General features: G+C 40.9%; 1 non-coding gene across 1 annotated transcript; it reads left to right on the forward strand.

The window, feature by feature from the left end:
• Positions 1-10,400: 10,400 nt before the first annotated feature.
• Positions 10,401-10,507, forward strand: LOC139313530 (U6 spliceosomal RNA). The gene has a single exon (XR_011600132.1). It is a non-coding gene; the product is annotated as a U6 spliceosomal RNA (small nuclear RNA).
• Positions 10,508-11,519: the final 1,012 nt, after the last annotated feature.

Here is an 11,519-nt window from a genome sequence, read left to right on the forward strand (position 1 = left end):
TTGGATTTCCCCAGAGGAAACTTTAACATATCCAAATTTAGTAGACTGGACAAAATTAACTAGGTATAGAGACATAATAACTAAGAGGGGAATATTAAAAACTAGAAACGAATTGGAACTGGACTTAGGAAGAGAAGTGCAATGGTAGACATACCTGCAGATAAACTCAAAGTAGACAGAGGATATAAAAAAAGACCAAGTTTGATTAGAAGAAACAGAATTAGATAAAATTATACTAGGGAATGATCGAAAACTAATATGTAGACTATACAAGTTTCTAATTTGGTATAAAATGGAAGAGGAAACGGTGAAAGACACAATGATCAAATGGGCACAAAACTTTAACCATGTGATAGAATTAGAGAAGTGGGAGAGGATATGGAAAACGAACATGAAACTAACAATTGCGACGGCATACAAGGAAAACCAGATAAAAATGTTTTATAGATGGCATCTCCCACTGGCCAGAATTGCGAAAATGTTCCCTACCAACTCCCCGAAATGTTGGAAGTGCAAGACTGGCTACGGAACATACTATCATCAATGGTGGACCTGTACGATGGCACAAAAATTCTGGAAGAAAATCAAAACTTGGATAATAGAAATAATTCAGAACCCAATAGAGGGGAAAACCGGAACAATTTCTGTTAGGAATCTCAATAGACAATTATACTAAAGAAATACAGTACCTAATATTGCATATATTGACTGCAGCACGTATTGTATACGCACAATATTGGAAGAGGGAAACACTACCAACGGAAGAGGATTTAATTAAAAAAATTCTAGAATGGGCAGAATTAGATAAATTAACTAAAGAAATCAAAGTATGATAAGGTTTGGAGTAGATGGTATGAATGGTTGAAACATAAGGAAATAAGTTAAATGAATGAAGAAAGGAGGGGGAAAATGTGTATGATCTTTTGTTAGTAAAGAAGAAATGATATAAAGTAGAAAATGAACGTCAAATAAGTATATACTTACATATTTGTAAAAATTGATGTACAGAAAGAGCAGACCGCTGTGTATAGCTGAAAGAAAGGTAATATTTTTCTTTTTTGTGTTACATTTTGTTGTATGTATATGTTTGATTTTTAATCTGTTTTTAATGTGTTTAAAATAAAAAACTTTAAAAAAAAAGATGAGTTAGTTGCCAAGCTACGATGCTACGATGGTCGTTACATGTGAAAAAAGGTCATAAGTCCATTTTTTCAGTGACTTCAAGAAGATCTGTCCATGGAACATTGTGATGGTAGGCACATAAAGCATAGTAGAACTTCTATCCTGGCATAAACTTTGTATTCTTCCAGAAAAAGGAATTTTACAGACCAGTACTCAGGTTACAGTGTCTCATAGGCTATAATTTCATGCAAGCAATGCTAAGTTGTTGCTACAATACAAACACCAGCATATATAATAAGATAAACAAATGAGGACAACTAAAATGGCAGGGAGATGTCTTAACCTGGCACGAACATTTGAAAATTTTCTGTATAATTTCTCCTTCCGACGGGATTTTATCTGTTTTCCAATTTTGTGCAAATACAATTCTAGCCGCTGTTATTATATGAATAATCAAATATCTATCTTCTTTACTGTAATTCTCTGGTAAAATTCCCAGTAAGAATATCTCTGGCTTTAACTCTATATGTTGCTGCAACATTCCCTCTAATCATGTTTGTATTTTCACCCCATAATGTTTTGCTTCTTTACACAACCAGGGGGGAAGAAGAGAGCAGTGGGGGAAGGGAAGGGGAAGTAGGAAAGCGAAGGAGAGGAAGAAAGAAGAAAGGAGGAGTAGAAGGAGGAAGGAAGAGAAGGGGAGGAGAAGAAGAAAGGTTGGAATAAAAGTAAAGGGTAAAAGAGCAGCCCCGAAAAAGGAAAAAGTAAAAATTAAAAGCGAAAGTTAAAAAATAAGGTGACTGTACATATAAATGTGTTTATGAGAAATAAAAATAAAAAACTTTTTTTAAAAAATAACTGGCACAAAGAATTTCTATGCATGGCGATTTCAATTCAACTGTAAACAAATTTTTTTACCACAAGTGAATGGTGTCGTAGCATACCTTGCTTGGATATTGTCCTCTCAGGAACCTTGTTAATTGGTACATTTTCAATTGAAAAGGAAAAGTTGATTCAAGTTTACTAAGAATTGAAAATATAAGAGTAGCACAAAAGTTCATTCTCTACTTTACTCACAATAGTTTCTCAGAAACTCAAAATTGTCTCCCCTCTTCTTTGTTCCTCAGTATCACCATCTAAATGTCTATGTCTCTTGTTGTCCATACTGTATTGAATCACTTGGAACAACAGGGGACATATGCGAGACTGTTATTTGTGGATTATAGCTCTGCCTTTAACACCATTTTACCCAACAGGTTGTTTTTTAAAATGTCCAATTTGGGTATAAATCAGAGGATTTGTTTGTGGAGAAGGGATTTTCTGACAGGCAGGCCACAGTCAGTAAGGATGGGATCTCACCATTCCTCTACTCTGATATTAAGCACAGGACCTCTCATGGACTATGAATGCTAACATGCTTGTGAAGAAGGCACAGAAGAGGCTGTACTTCCTGAGAATGTTCAGGAAGATAAATCTATCTCAGCATCTACTTCTGTCCTACTATCGCAGCACCATTGAGGGTATCTTGACAAGAATGGGAGGGTATCCTCCCATTCTTGCATTGTATGGGAGCAGCTCTGTAGCGGACAAAAAAGCTCTACAGGGAATCATTAAAACTGCCCAGAATATCATTGGACTCCAGCTACCAGCCCTGGACGACATCTTCGAATCTCACTGTTTGAGAAAGTTGCATAACATTCTCAGAGACTCTTCCCATCCTGCTTACAACCTTTTTGGACAGTTGCCTTCTGGCAGAAGATACAGAAAAATTAAAACTCGGACCACATGTTTTCTGAATAGTTTTTATCCCAGAGCTACAATTGCACTCAACCATGAACTAAAGCAGGGGTCTCCAACCTTGGCTCCTTTAAGTCTGGAGGACTTCAACTCCCAGAATTCCCCAGCCAGCAAAACTGGCTGGGGAATTCTGGGAGTTGAAGTCCTCCAGGCTTAAAGGAGCCAAGGTTGAAGACCCCTGAACTAAAGGACCACCATCAGTGAGCTGTTGGAGAGTATTACTTGGTCCGTTGGGTGGATGTTTGGGTGGTTTAGGGGTGGAGAATTGTGGTGGGTGGGAGTCTGTTTGGGGATTGTTATGTGTGTTGGACCAGGTCTTTGGGCGTTAACTGAATTTCGTTGTATGGGTATACTTTGAATACACGTACAACGGCAATAAAGTTATTTATTTATATATTTATTTCAATGGGAAGGAAAATCCTGTTTAATTCCTCTGTCTGATGGTCAGTCAGACTGACCTTCTCTATTAGGAATCATAAACCCATCTGTTGAAATAACGCCCCCCAAAATGTTATTGGCACATGCTCACTATAAAGAGCTTCTATCTAGCTAGGGCAATTCTGAGGCCAATTTATACCTTTTTTTTTCTTTCCCCACTTCCCAACTAAAAGCAATTGGGGGGATTATTTATTATATATTCAAGGAGCACTGATGATGTTTTTCAATAAACATCTTAAACAAAATAACTAACCTGGGTCCTTTTTGGGAATATGCACTTACTTATGAAAGAAAGGTTCTATATTTACCATATAAGAATAGACTGGAAGGTAAAACCCTGAATAGACATTGATCAGAGGCCATAACAGTCACCTAGAAGCGGAATGTAACAGAATAACAGAGTTGGAAGGGACCTTGGAGGTCTTCTAGCCCAACCCCCTGCTCAAGCAGGAGACCCTGTACCATTTCAGACAAATGGCTGTCCAATCTCTTCTTTAAAACCGCCAAATTGCCTACTGAGATAGAATCAAGGTCAAGTGGCCTTCCAGGTGTTATTTATTTTCACTCCTTTTCTTTGTATATCTTAAACAATTCTCACTTTCCCACGCTGCAGTAACCTTCTTCCTCCAGTAGATGGCTCTCCTGCTCCAGGTCCATTAAACAGCGACAACAGCGACAAGTCCATTAAAAACCGACAAGCAGATACTGGCTGGTTTTCATGGAGCTTGCAGACCACCGATATTTCCAACTTGGAAGACAAAGCCGTGGAAGAGGAGCTCTGTCCTAAATGGGGAGAAAACACGTTCCTCAGAGGTAAGCAGGTTTTGGCAATGGGGACAATGGAGGCCACGCCATAAGTCCTGATGAGGAAGGGGAGGAATTGTGCAATATAGCCTCCTCAGCTTAAGGTTTCCAAAGGCCCTCCTGCTGTTGGCTTTAACTATCTGATTGAGATTCAGGAAGCTTAGGATTTAGCAACCACAGTGTCATTTGCAGGACTCCATGATATTCCTGGTGGGCTCCAGGATCAGCAGCTTGGAGGAAGTGAACTCCCTTGCTGACCTTCTGGATGAGGAGTCGGAGGGAAGCTGGGACCAGGATGCAGTGGCTTCCAAGGCCAGCGTTTCTTCCAGTCCATGGGTAAGAAAGACAAAGTGTTTTCTGTTGGGGAGGGATGGACGCCCTCTGGTCAGTTCTCCTAAACTAGTGAACTGTGCTGGAGTGCAGTGGGTTCTGGAGCCAGTGCAGAGCTGCCTAGTCTTCTGTCGGGCGGTGAATATGGCAGTACCAACAGGAACAGTTAATTTGGTCATGGCTGTCAGGAGGCTTTTCAAAGTCAGTGTGGCCATCTCAGCAGCCATGAAACTGGCAGTAGGAGAAAAAGTCATGCTTCCCAGCGCTTCTGACTGACTCACATCTATTTGCCTTCTCTTCACAGCTCATCTGGAAAAGATGCTCAGTGGTTTCCTGTTGCATTAAGGATGACGCGGAGGACCTTCCTGGGCCTCCTGACAGGTACCACAGCCTTCTCCTTAAACTCTCAGCATTGATGGACTGTAAGAGAATCTGTAAGAGCCTCTCCCCAAGATGGCTTCCTGTCTCAAAGGGCTTGTGGGGGTAAAAGATGGGCAGGCTGACTGGCCGGTCTTAGAAAGGGGAGGCTGAGGTAGATGGATGTTCTTTGACATGTCACCTTCTTCTTTTGCTCAGGTCTGACAAGGTACAGGTCCATGGTGAGCAGCACAGCTGCTCCCCTCATGGAGACGCATCTTCATCTAGAGGGGTAAGGACAATTTTGCAACATGCCCAGTGGGGCTTCATGCCTCAAAACTGTGTGGGGGAATGTGGTCGGTCTAGCGAATTCAAGCAGAGCCCGTTGGATTCATGGGGATATGTTGCCGAGAACTTTGAACTTTATACATTCAAATGAACAATTATTACTTTCAGGTTTTGATGGGTGTTCGTGTCACCATCAGGAGCCCCAGGAAGGAAGATGTGATGCCTGTTCACAATTTGTGGAGGTATGCGTTCTCTCAAACCTCCACGGAGGCTGCGCCTCTCCACAATTATGGAGCGCTCCACTGAATCGGTAAGGCCTGAACATCTCCTCACCATGCTAATGGCCCTGTCCCTGCGGATTTGTTAATATACCAAAAGAAAGAATATTTGCATTGCTATTTTAGGATCCATTGGAGGAATCCCTTCCAGCAGAGAGCCAGAGAGAGGTGGAGATTCCCTATCTATCCAGGTAGGTAGCACTTCGAAGGGAGAAGACCCCGCTGGTTCACAAGGGGCTTTGGAGGAAAAGATGGACAGGGTGAGTGACTCATCTTGGAAAGGGGAAGCTGAGCTAGCTTGATTCCTTAAACATCTCACCTGGACTCTAACGGGGGAAGACCAGGACACAGAAGAGGAGCTCTTTCCTAATGGGGAGAAAAACACCTTCCTCAGAGATAAGATTTGGGGCAATGGGGCCGAAGAAGGCTATGCCATAAGTCCTGATGGTGGAGGGAAGATATTGTGCAACATTTCACCTTAACCTTAAGGCTTCCAAAGGTCCTCTTGCTGTCGGCACATAGGGGTTGTATGCACCCGATGCTTTAGCCATCTTAATGAGATTCAAAGAGCTTTGGATTTAGGCTCCATCCTGTCATTTGCAGGATTCCATGACAGTCCTGGTGGGCTCCAGGATCAGCAGCCTGGAGGATGTGGACTCCCTTGCTGACCTTCTGGTTGAGGAGTCTGAGGGAAGCTGGGAGGATGCTGCAGCGGCTTCTGATGCTAGCGATTCCTCCAGTCCATGGGTAAGAAAGACAATGGGTTTTCTGATGGGGAGGGATGGAGGTCCTCTGTTCACTTCTCCTAAACTGAGTGAACTGTGCTGGAGCACTCTGGGAAGTGGAGCTAGGTGACACCTGGCCCTTGGGACAACATACTTAGGTTAACTATATGCACCCAAGTGCATATAGTTTGGTGCAATTGGTTCCTTTGCCAAAAATCAACAGGGAAGGTGCATGGCAGTGGACCAAATGAATGTGACCCACCCTGGTTATGCCTTTCCTTTTTGTGCCTCATCCTTTCCAGCACCCTGCTGCTTCATGGCAGGGCTTTAACAGGCAAAGAGTAGAGAGCCTACTTTTCTGTGGGAGAGGTGGGCTGGAAGTGAGGATTGCTTTTTAAATGCACAGATTATGCAGCAAGAGAAGCATTGGGGGTTTTTTGTTTTTTGTTTTTATTTCTTTTTAATTTGATTTATATGCCGCCCTTCTCCGGAGACTCAGGGCAGCTTATAACGCGTTTGATCAGGCATCCCCATTCAATAGGCCCTCTTTTAGGAATGCCGAGTTTCTTTTGCCCCGATGCCTAAAGAGGAACTATTGTCATTCACGGGATTCTCCCAAAGAAGTGGAAGTCACCCTAGAAGATCTCAGCAGCCTGGAAGAGGACTCCCTGGACTCCACTCTCTAATTCAAAGAGGTATCTATTTCAGGTTCTTCATGGATCACCGCATTGTCCTAACACAAGGTGACCCAGTGGAGAAGGAAGTGGCAACCCTCTCCAGTATCCTTACTAAGAAAACCCAATGAAAGGTATCAAAAGGCTACAAGCTATGATGCCAGAAAATGACCCCCTCAGATTGGAAGGTGCCTAATATGCTAACTGGGAAGACCAGAGGGGAATTAGAAGAAACTCCAGAAAGAGCAGAATTCTGCAATTGATCCGAGAACAGGTAGGGCAGGGAAAAGGCGGGAGCAGTGAAGTTCAGTCCGATTACTTGTGAGATGTAAATCTCGCCCTTCTTGATGGGCTGCACCAGAAGTTGGCTGGACTAGAAGACCTCCACGGTCCCCTCCAACTCTGTTATTCTGTCTGCCTATAGGACGGCTTCAGCAAGGGAGGGATGGAGATGGAGGGCAGAATCACCCCCACCTACAAAGCCCTGCACGGAGCTTCTTTTCCCTGGATGGGGATGGGTGGATGTCTTTTTGTTCTTTTCCTTTTTCTTATTGTTATTGTTGTTGCTGATCTTGTTCTTGTTAGTTCTGAGATTTTTTTCAATTTGTTATCATTTGATCTATATTGTTCATGCTAAAAAATAAAAGCAACACTTAAATAAAGTTGTTCATTGACCACAATTATTTTCCTTTAGCTATCAATGTAGCATTCAGTGGGTAGAATGATCAATAATTGTATAACCTTGTATACAATAAAACTACAAAAACACCTTATATACACTAATTTATATTTAGGCCTATTGTCATTTCACTTTTCTTAGGGACAGGATGGACTTTAGAACCTACAACTCTCAATGACGGAGAGCAGCTACTATATTAGATAATGAGATAAATGGCAAAAACCATGGCTACTGCATATAAGGAAAATCTGTATAAAATGTTTTATAGGTGGCAATTGCCACCGGCAAGGCTAGCAAAAATGTTCAACACCATGTCCGTCAAATGTTGGAAATGCAATCAGATTCTAGGTACTTATTATCATACAGTACGTGGTAGACATGTAGGAAAGGAATATTGGATGAAAATACATACATGGTTGGAAAAGATGATTAAGCAGCATATTGATTTAAAACCAGAAATATTTTTGTTAGGTATAATACCGAAAAGCTATGACATATTGCAAAAATGAGAACACCCCATCTGATGAAAATATAATTTAGAAAATATTGGATTGTGTAGAGATGGATAGATTGACATTGAAAATAAAAGATAAAGGAGATTCAGAGTATTATTTAATGTGAAATAGGTTTTTATCAATGGTTAGAGATAAGAGGTAGACATTAGATGAAGAAAGAGCATTACTATATTCAAGTAAAATTATTATAACTATAAGTCTGCTAATATCAATAGATAACCTGGCACGAAGAATTTCCATGCATGGCGATTTCAATTAAACTGTAAACAAAATTTCTACTGCAAATGAATGGCAATGTAGGATATCTTGCTTCAATATTGTCCTCTCAGGAACCTTATTAATTGGTACTACATTTTCAATTGAAAACGGTTGCTTCAAGTTTACTTCAAGAGTGCTTCAAGAATTGAGAACATAAGAGGACCACAAAAGTTCACTCTTCTGCATTACTCACAATTGTTTCCCAGAAACTCAGGAATATAATTTGTTTTACTTTGGGTGTAGAGTATGCACCGAGCTGAATATTATTTCCTTAGGCTCTCCGGCACTTGAGAAATCATTAAATAATGATCCGAAGATGTGAAAAACTGAACTCAGTACCCTCTGCATGAAAATATGCTCTGCCATTTCTTTTCTTAAATGGAGCACCCAGAACTTCTGAAGGCAAATCATTCCACTGGTAAATAGTGCTAGCTGTTAGGAAGTTTCTCCTTAGTTCTAGGTTCCCTCTCTCCTTGATTAGTTTCCCTCCATTGTTCCTTGTCTTGCCTTCTGGTGCTTTGGAAAATAGCTTTACTCACCATAGTTTCTCAGAAACTCCAAATGGTCTCCCTCTTTTTTGTGCCTCAGTATCACCATCTAAATGGGAAAGAAAATCCTCTTGAATTCCTCTGTCTGATGGTCAGACTGACCTTCTCGATTAGGAATCATAAACCCATCTGTTGAAATTGCGCCCCCAAAATGCTATTGGCACATGCTCACTAAGGAACTCTGGCAACTTCTATCTGCACAGAAACACCAAACAAAGCAACAAAACAGTATAAACTCCAAAAGAGACAACGTTAAGAATTATAACATTAAAATTACCCAAGAACCGGATAAAAAGGACCAATATGCAAAAGGAGGTTTCTGAAACTGCTAATCTGAGGCCCTTCCTTACTTCCTGCCTTGGTTCCTCAGTGTGCACACAAGGAAGAAAAGCAGGAGGGGGAGCATCCCTTCTCTTCCTCTAACGATGGCATCGCTCCTCTACCGCAGAGGGAAGGAAAGTTTTGCCATACGGCCGCTGGGGAGGTCATGCCTGAAGTCTGAGTGGGGCTGGGGAGGAAATCTCTCCCGGGGGGCCTAGCCAGGCTGGCAACCTCAAGAAGAAGAGCCCCTTGGATTGCTGGAAAGTCCTTCGCGGCTTGCAGTGGAAAGGTGACAACATTTGCAGAGCCTTTCCAAGTCATCCTCACCTCCATTGGTGTCTCTGGCAGAATGAAGGAGTTGCACCTCTGAAACTCCTCCTAATGCTTCGTCCCTGTCCTGGGTTGAGTGGCACTCTGTGTAAAGAGTTCACAAATCTGAAAATCTATATTAGCAAAAAGAAAGGATGTTTTCCTCTAAGCAGACAGGATTGGGACCCATTCACAGATGAGCAAGAGATGCCAGGCTGTGCTGCCCAATGGGTAAAAGAAGGTCAAATGGCCCAAGGGGTCCAGCAGAGAAGCCAGTGAGCTTCTGGGGCCTCTTCAAGAGAAGACCAAGGGGAGACCTGATGGCAGTCTTCCAATACTTGAAGGGCTGCCACAGAGAAGAGGGTGTTGATCCTCCAAAGCAGCTGAGGGAAGGACACGCAGCAGCGTGTGGAAGCTCATCAGAGAGAGAGGCAACCCTGGAAATAAGGAGGAATTGAGGGACACGAACTTCAAACTGGCTGGCACTCTTTTATGTGGGACGAAAGATATAAAACACATTCATACTTCCAAAGACATACAATAAGAAACTCATTACTACAAATTAGGCTTAAAATTAAAAAACAACACTGTATGAAAATACCAAGTCGGTTATCACCGGTAGAATCAATTAGACCCCCAAATCTAACAGATAAGACAAAAATAATTAGATATAAAGATTTAATTGACTATCAAGGTAAATTGAAGACAAAACAACAATTGGAGACAGACTTAGATAGGGAAATAGATTGGTGGACTTATACTCAAATACAATCTAAATATAGAGAACACATAAAAACGTATGAAATTCATAAACAAAAACAAGAAATAGACAAAATTATATTAGATTCAGAAAACAAATTAATTAGCAGAATCTACAAATATCTTTTACGCTATAAAATGGAAGAAGAGACAGTCAAGGAAACAATGATTAAATGGGCTCAAAACGTCAAACATACAGTGCTCGCTTCGGCAGCACATATACTAAAATTGGAATGATACAGAGAAGATTAGCATGGCGCCTGCACAAGGATGACACGCAAATTCGTGAAGCGTTCCATATTTTTTTAAACGTTTTATAGATGGCATTTAGATCCTAAAAAGTTGACTTGTATGTATCCGAATGTACAACCTAATTGTGGGAGATGTGATTGTGATGATGCCACTTACGGTCATATATGGAGGACTTGTAAAAAGGTTAAAGCATTTTGGATTAAAATATGGTGGATTATCCAAAATATTCTTAAAAAGAAGATAAAGTTTACTCCACAATTGTTTTTGTTGGGTATAATCACAGATTGTACGGTTATAGTGACTAAATTTAATAACTGCAGCTAGACTTTTGGTGGCGCAATATTGGAAGAAGGAAGATTTGCCTACTATTGAAGAATGGACATTAAAAGTAGCAAATTTGGCAGAAATGGCGAAGATTTCGGCATATTTGAAAGATCACTCACAAGAAAGATATATATCGGAATGGAGAAGATGGATTGATTATATTCAAAACAAATATCGGACTAAAAAGTATCAAATAGCTTATGAATGAATAGAAAAATTAAGAGTAGCTTAGTTTAGCATATGATTGTCAATTGTATACCCTGTATTTTGTTCTGGGAAGTTCGGGGGGGGGGGGCAGTGGGGGGGGATAAGGAAGGGAGGGAGGGATGGGGAAATACTTGTAAAAAATTTTTTGCTCTTTCTGTAAAACTGTTTAATAAAAAAAAAGTCAAACATACAATAAATTTGGAAAAATGGGAAAAGTTTTGGCAAGTAAATATAAAATTACCAAGAGCAGTGGCGTACAAGGAAAACCAACTGAAAATGTTTTATAGGTGGCACATAGGTCTCCACCCAGACTGGCAAAAATACAGCCCAAAAATAGCCCGATCTGCTGGAAGCGTAAGAAGACAAAGGGACCTTCTATCATTTATGATGGACATGCCAGGCAGCAAAGAAATTTTGGTCTAACATCAAAAAATGGTTGGAACAAATAACAGAAACACAGATAGATAAAGAACCAGAAAAGTTTTCACTAGGAATTTTTAATAAATCATACCCTAAAGATATTAAATATCTCAC

This window comes from Pituophis catenifer, unplaced genomic scaffold, assembly GCF_029215685.1.
Source record: "Pituophis catenifer annectens isolate HBS135680 unplaced genomic scaffold, rPitCat1.0.hap2 SCAF_2, whole genome shotgun sequence".
Classification (NCBI taxonomy): domain Eukaryota; kingdom Metazoa; phylum Chordata; class Lepidosauria; order Squamata; family Colubridae; genus Pituophis; species Pituophis catenifer.